The sequence below is a fragment of the Elephantulus edwardii genome, unplaced genomic scaffold, assembly GCF_000299155.1.
Source record: "Elephantulus edwardii isolate Elephantulus edwardi_28Jun2011 unplaced genomic scaffold, EleEdw1.0 scaffold00247, whole genome shotgun sequence".
NCBI classification, from domain to species: domain Eukaryota; kingdom Metazoa; phylum Chordata; class Mammalia; order Macroscelidea; family Macroscelididae; genus Elephantulus; species Elephantulus edwardii.
The window spans coordinates 3,652,674-3,661,109 of NW_006399997.1; positions in this window are offsets into that span (position 1 = coordinate 3,652,674).

Here is an 8,436-nt window from a genome sequence, read left to right on the forward strand (position 1 = left end):
TCAGTAGACAGTGTCACAGACGAGAGCCACAGATAGGCAAGGGAGTAGATCGGAAGCTCCCACTCACTTGCTTTAAGTGTGGATCTGAAGGACACTTGGACAAGGGTGGCCCACATCAGGTGCTCGTGGCTGACAGGACTGACAGGCCCCAGCTCCCAGCTGGAAACAAAGGAGGATGCTTCAACAATTTAGATCCTTCCAGAAGAGCTGTGGGTGATCATTAACATTACTGGTAAGTATATTCGTTTTCTCCTGAACACAAGAGCCTACTATTTGGATCATCTTTTTTTTTTAATGACAACATACACAGATTTTTTATAGTCAGTTGGCTAATTGTCTTTCTTCCAAATTTTTTGCTATACTCACTTCTTTTTGGATACATATTATATATCTATATAATCTATATATTCTATATTCTGTATATTATGTATATATTTGGTGCACACAATCAGAGCTGCACTTGTTTGTTGAAACATGTCAATTGGTATTACATAAATTTCTGGACATTTTTTTTTGTAATGCCTTCAGTGCAGCTTGAACTTCATATGCTATTTCCAGAAAAAATCCAGTGTTGAATAATCATTTAAGTACAGTGACTCTGTATATTATTTCCATCTGCTTTTAATGCTTCCCATGTAATTAAAATTTTTGCCTGTACAGTCTTTCAGTACTGAAACTTAATGTTTAAAATTATTCTTCCCATCTTTCAGCTTGAGGAAAGTTCATCATGTTCTTCCTTTTGGTTTTCTAGTTCCAGATCTTTGTACACTTTATTATAATATTTTGCTTTGCCCTCTCGAACTGCCCTTGGATATCTTCTATTTAGCTCTCATACTTCAGCATTCCTTCCATTTATCTTGGCTTCTTTTCATTCCTATGTACATACTACAGTTTTTTTATAACCACATTGGTGTTTTATTTCCTGTCTTTGTAATGACATTCCTTTTTCTTTTAATGCCACTTTTTTTCCTTCATGGATGACATCCTTGATATCATCCCACAATTTGTCTTGCCTTTGGCCACTAATAATGGTAATTGTGTCAAATGTGTTCTTAAGGTAGTTTTTAAATTCAGGTGGCACATACTCACAGTTTTATTTTGGTTCTTGTGTACTTCTTTTATTTTTTGTCAACTTCTGTTTGAACTTATACATGAGTACTTGATGTCCTAGTCAGAGTCAGCCTTTGACCTTATTTTAGTGCAGATCTTGAGATTGTATAGTGTGTAAAAGCTTTTTCCCATAAAGTCCTACATCTTTAACAGACGTACTCCAAAGCCTTTGTAGTCCATTCAGGAAGGTCATGTCTTTTCCAACAACCATTTCTTCTTTGCTACCAATTGTTGCATTCCAGTTATTAATTATTAATACACATTGATTTCTTATTTGTCAGTTTCAGATTCCAAATATAGGTAGAAGTCCTTGATTTCTTCATCTTGGGCTTTAGTCATTGGTGCACATAGTTGAGTAATAGTTGTAATTAACTTCATATGTATATGCATAGTATCCTGTCATTCACAACTTTGCACTTTGGGATAGATATTGAAATGCTCTTCTTTGACAATGAGAGAAACATCATTCCTTTTTATTTTGTCATCCAAAGCACTTGGCTGTGCTCATGTAAAACCTATACTTAGACAAGGAAGCAGTCCTCACAATGGAGCAATGAAATACTACATGGTTCAAAATCAGGAAGAGAACGTGTCAGGGATGTGTCCTATCTCCATTTCTTTTCAATCTATTTGCAGAATAGATCATTCAGGAGGCTGGATATTATGAAGAGGAATATGGCATTAATACTGGAGAAAGACTCATCAATAACCTGCTATATGCAGATGACACAACCTTGCTTGCAGAAACTGAAGAGGACCCAAAACACTTGCTACTGAAGGTCAAAGATTGTAATCTTTAATATGGATTGAAGCTCAACATCAAGAAAACAAACATTTTAACCAGTGGACCAACTGACAGCCCCATAATAGATGGAGAAGAGATGGAGATTGTTAACAAACAGCTTGTTTGGCTCTACAATCAGCACTCTTGCCACCAGCAGTCAGAAAATCAATGTACAAATTGCATTGGGGAAATCTGCTGTCAGGGACTTCTCCAGAGCACCCAGAGGCTTCAAAGCTGTTGTACATAAATTCTCTATGAGTCACATGTTACTAGATAGCACATAACAACAACAGCTTGGTATTTTGTACTTTAGAGTTGTAACTGATTCATAGCTGACCCTTCAGTGAGTTTTCAAGGGCAATTAATTGCATGGGAGGAGATTGCCCATCCTTCTCCCATGGAGAAGTTAGTCGATTTGAACCATGATGGCTTACTAGTAAGGAGTATCACTGCCAATCAGAACTTGGTTAGAATCCACCATCTGCTCCATAGAAGACAGATGGGTAATCTTTTCCCATGTTATTTACAGTCCCTGAAAATCCAGTAGAAGGTCAGCTATCAATATATTTTTACTTCACTGATAGCATGATAGTAGTTCAATTAGTCATTACTGCCACTTATAGTGACTTGTGTGTTGCTGAAATCCATGCTGTTGTTACTTTATATACTACAGGATCACCTGCGGAGTAGTTTCATTGAAATATCCAGACTAACACAGACTAGGAAGCAGGACTGGTCATGCACATTTGAATTAATTAGTCTTCAAACACCCTATGGCTAAGGAAGAGCATTGTTGGATAAAATGCTAAAGATGAACTTCTCAGATTCAAGGTACTTGAAATACTATACTAAGGAAAAACTACCTTCTCAAAGAAGTCTACTTGTATTATGTGAGTGATGTTTTCATCCAATAAAGGACCTTCATTTACTCATGTGGCAAAACTTCAAACGTGGAAAAATAGCTGTAAACTTTTATCAATAGTTGTCAAGTGGAATATATACAGTATGAACCTAGAAAAATTGGAAATTACCAGAAATTAAGAGGAAGACATAAAGATTGACATCTAGGCATTAGTAAGGTGAGATGGACTAATATTGCTAAACTCTGGTGACAAGTTCTTTTTGGAATTAACTAAATGAAAAAGTGTAACTTCTGTGGCATTTCAAATCAACTAGAAGTTTCAAGGGAGAAAGGTGGGCAATCTCTCTCCCATAATTTACTGCCTTGGAAAACCCACAGAAAGGTCAGCTATGAGTTGGTTTTGGTTCTGACTTCACAGGAATGAGTTATAGTTATTTGTCTTGAATTAATAATAGATTTTTTAAAAATTTATACTATTGGCTAGTTAGATCTAGCAAGAATCCCTGAGTGGTGAAATGGTTACCATCTTCTGCAACTAGTTTCATCTGAGAGCTGGATAACTTTGTTAGTGTTGAGATGTAACTGGTTCCACCTGAGTGTTAGAATGCCTTTCCTTAGCCACTTCCCACATCTTCAGATTTCTCTGTCTACATTTTGCCTATTAGCCCTTCCATGTCCTTTATGACTCATAAGGCATGATGAGAACTATGGATTACTTATATGACATGTATAGATCCCAGAGAAACATGCCAGTTCTTTGGACAGCAATTGGTTATTACCACATGTCACACTGGCAATGACGTTATACACAAAGTTTCTCTCAAATTAAAATGTGCTAGATATTAAAGTGTGCCAATATTCTTACCTCCTCTCTCATAATAATCAGAGTATTTTTGAAATCTTCCTACCAACCCATGATTCAGGTCTTGGGGAAAAAGACATTTCACCTGCTTGAGCTGCTCCCTAGTTTTCTCTCTTGTTTACATCCTTCCACAATCCCTCAGGAACTGAAGAAATAAGCTTTAGACTTGTTTATTCCTCAGTAGTATTTCCTTCTTTCACTAGAGCAGCAAATTTATTTTCAATAAACAAAATGATAATATATCTATACTTTGATGGATTCACTTAATTTCTTTTAATATTTGTTCGTGAGATTTTAAATGAGTAGTAAAAAAATTTAGAAAGCACTATTCTTCACTGAAAGTTCTGGTTTTATAGATTAGTGTTTACTGTTAAATTCCATTTTTTATATGTAAAAAGAAAGTTTTACTCTATATTTTGCATTTTACTCTGATGAAAATAATTTTCTCACATGTGGCTTGAATTCACCAGCTGCTCCACATAGAAGGGTTAGCACTTTCCTCCTAAGTGATTAAACTACCTCTTAGAACCCTCTGGATGATCAGCTATAAGTGAATCCTGACTCAACAGCACATAACAACAAGAACTCTACATTTAACGTTCAACCAATCTATGGAAATAAACATCTTAATTTAATGAGAAAAATCCATTGAAGTAAAGTTTGTTACAATTTATAGCAACCACAGAAGCAAACCAAAGAGAAGTTTAATTCCATAAATGTTCAAGATAGAAAGACATATTTGTGTAGCTCAAAATATCTTCACTGTTACCAGTGGAAGAGACCAATGTTTATTCTTCACTATTATACCAATAATAATAATTTCAGAGCTATTGTTCAGAGGGTTGCTATGAGTCTCAAGCAACTTAATGGCACATAACAACAACTACAACAGCGTAACAATAATATATAATTACCTTTTCTTGAGAAGAAACCTCTCGTCAGATCAAGAAAGGGAAACATTACAAGACAATTACAGAGAAAATGAGCCCCAGTGGTGCAGCATTGTACTGCTAACCAAAATATCAGTGGTTCAAATCTAACTGCTACCTAGGAGAAAGATGACGTGGCCTCCTCCCATAAAGCTCTACTGCCAGGGACATCCTATGGTAAGTTCTACTTTGTCTTAAAAAGTTGTTGATTCAGAATTGACTCAATGGGAAAAGTGTTTTAATATGTGTGTGCTTTGTTTTTCAATGAACAAATTAATCAATGCTCATCAAATTATTGATGTGTAACCAGGGTACCTTAGAGGCAAGGATGGTGAAACTTTGTTCTCAGACTTTGAGGATGTTGTCCAGAAGCAAGTCCTAGGAAAAACATACCACACTTGGAAAAAACAGAGGGTCAGCAAAGAGCACCAAACCCTCAATTAACCTAATTAGTATAGTAACTGCAACAATAAACTGGAGTGTTCTGTAGGAGAAATTTAAGTGGTTCTGGCTGCATACTATTAATTGGTTGCTAATCAATCAAGACCTGCAATTCTAATTTAGCCAGTGACTCCAGGGTTAGTTTTATAGCCTAGACATCACTATGCGAGAAGGAGTACTCTGTCATATAGGGTCTATAGGAATTAAAATAAATTTATGGCACACAACACAAGATATTTGGTGTCATTTTCTTTGGTTATGACCATTAAATATTTCCGGTGTAAGTAGAATATAGCACCAGATCTGAGACTTGGTAAACTTTCACAAATCAGTTATTATATAAATGGGGGAGGAAAAGAACAATCCTAGAAACTTATTCCAAGGTAAAAGTCCTGAAAAACCTTACTATCAACCGAAGCAGCATGTCCTGGTATCACTCACAGTGTGTGATCCATCAGAGCTGAGCTTAATGGCAAATACTACTCAAAGCAATACTCACAGTGATTATTTTTCCCAGTATATTCATTCTTACCTTTACGGATGAGACATTTTCACAAGCTATGAACTAGTTTAAATTGATCTAAGCTAGACTTTAAATACACTTTCCCCCAAAGTTCTCAAATCATCTCTCATCCAAATAAAGACTAATTTTAATTGAATTTTGCTATTATTTTCTTGTTTTATTTTAGGGAGGTCTATTTTAAGGATTTAAGAGATAATTCAGCCTTGTTTTATAACAGTGGTGTTATGTAATATTTGTCCTTTTGTGACTGAGATATTTCACTCAGCATAATGTCCTCCAGGATCACCTATCTTGTGTAATATTTTATGAGTTCCTTGTTTTTCAGTGCTGCATAGTATTCCATTGTGCGAATTTACCACAGTTTTTCTGTCCATTCATTTGTTGATGGGAATTTGGGTTATTTCCATCTCTTTGCTATTGTGAATAACAGAGCAATAAACATGGGTATACATGTATCTGTGTGGGTGAAAGCTCTGATTTCTTTAGGGTCTATTCCCAATGGTGAAATTCCATGATCAAAAACCATTTCTATTTCCAGCTCTCTGAGAAAGTACCCTCGTTGTCTTCCATAGTGACTGTACCATTTTATACTCCCACCAGCAGTGTATGAGTTCCAATAACGATACTTCATTGGAACAGATGAAGGAAAGAACTGTTTAAAATGAATATATGATTAAACATTATTTATATGAAAACTGTACAGAATAAAAAAATGCATAATAATGAGAACTGGGGGACGGGTAGGAGGGAAGAAAGGAAATTATGCAACAATGAATGAATATGGAGGATAGGGAGGAAATGTGCAACCATGAAGGAATGAAAATCCAACTTTTCAGTAAACTTTAATTAAAATCACAATTAAAAAGGTGGAAAAACAAAACCACAAATGAATTAGATATATAATATTAATTTTTAAAAAGTTTCCAATGAAAAAATGAGACATTTCATGGTAAAAGATCATCTTTGCTTGGGTTACTAGTGCACCAATAAAGACTTCAGTCAATGCAGAAAAAAAAGAAAGATAATTCATTACTGCGCTCTCTCTCTAGAAACTATAGGTAACTAAGCTCATTGTTTTTATATTGGAAACTACTTCTGGCTGACCAGAAGATTTTCTGAGGCTGTTAATCACATAAGAAGAGATTACCCATCTTTCTCCTGCAGAGCCACTGGTAAATTCAAATCACCAGTCATTGCCTTTAAGTTAGTAGTCCAACTTCCTGTGGACCAGACCATAGAGTTCTTGGAATACAGTTCCGGCCTTTCCAACTTTCCATTTTCCCCCAGGAGTGTGACTTTGCAAGTTCTTCTCCCTTCATTGTTATTTTGGTCCCCTCAACATTTCTGATTTGTTTGTTTATTTTATTTGTTTTATTTTTTTGTAGTTCTTATTAGTAGAAAGATTTGTCTGGTCAAGCTAATTCTGTACATCTGGGAGCATATATTTGTTGTTTGTTTCAATGACTTGCTTATATCATGAAAGAACATAGAGGATATACAAACAAAGTGTTGTTTTTGTTTTCTTTTCCTCAATTCTGGATAATTTAATAACTTTTCTGCAATTAAAAATCACACAGACTTCTTTTTGTCCTTCTTTCCTCCTGTTAAGATATTAAAGGTGGATTGAAGTGATACTGTAAGATATTTATTCTTCCTTATTTGTAATAGTGTACTGAAATGGAAAATATTCCTAACTTGCATACTCAATAATAAGATTTATTGTTACTCTAACATATGCATGAGATTTATACGCTGTCACCTAGGCTTTAGGGTCATTCTATCTCTCAGTTCCATCAGTTTTTATTATTATCATTATCTTTTCTACAGTATTGTAAAATGTACTTTTTCTCCTAATGTGTTAAAACTGACTCAAGATTGTTTTCTGCTTTTCTATTGACTTCATATTTCTTTAGTAGATTTCAGGATTCATCATATTCAAGATCTTTCTCTTGGTGAAGTTTATCCCCTTTCATGGAGGGATTATCATCATTTGTCTTTATTTGGTTGTAAAACAAACACCTAATTCCCTTAAACTATAACATAATGTAAGTGAACATCATACTTTTGACGTAAATTATAGCCTTAATTTACTTGATGTCCATTCCTCCAAATGTTTGCTTGATTAAAAGAAAATCTATGACATTCAGGTTTTGTGTTGTACATAGGGTTTTCAGAGGCCTGCCATTTCAGAAGTGGATGGCCAATCCTTCTTCCTAGTCTGTCTTAATCTAAATGTTTAGACTTAGAGGAGTATCTGACAGACAGCAATTTGTGGAGTAGTGAAAGATAAATTCCTCATTTTGGAGTTGACCATCAGTTACAGTGTAGTCCCTGCCCTTAGCCCAGTACCTGGACCCACTTAATTTCCCATTTTCACCCTCCAGCAGGATACCACTTCACTTCTATGAAATGCCTTCAGAATTAATGTCCCATTGTCCAACCCATGACTTGACAGCTTGTCAGAGAGATTTTTTTCCCCTGTGTCCAGTGTCTCTTAAGTTTACTTGTACTGTCTCCGAAGGGAAGGTGATGTGTCCTGTAGAACTCCTGTATCAGGTGTGTCAGAAGCTATTGTGGGAGTCCTCTGTGTTGCCTGGTCTCAGCTTGGGCCCACGCTGCTTCTGACAGCTGTTCCCTATGTCTCTCGCTTGCTCCTCCCCAACCGGTTTAGGCTCCGCCTTGGGGCTTGGTACCTGGAGGCTCCTCAGAAGCTATTGTGAAGGTCCTCTGTGTTGCCTGGTCTCGGCTTGGGCCCACATACAACACAACACAGTAGATGAACAGAAAGGGCAACCTAGGTAGAACTGTCAAGCATGGAAATACAAAGGAAGAGGAACAGTTGTAAGCAGACACTAGTAATTGGAACATGGAATGTGAGAACCAGGAATGTAGGAAAATTAGAAATTGTTAAGAAAGAAATGGAAC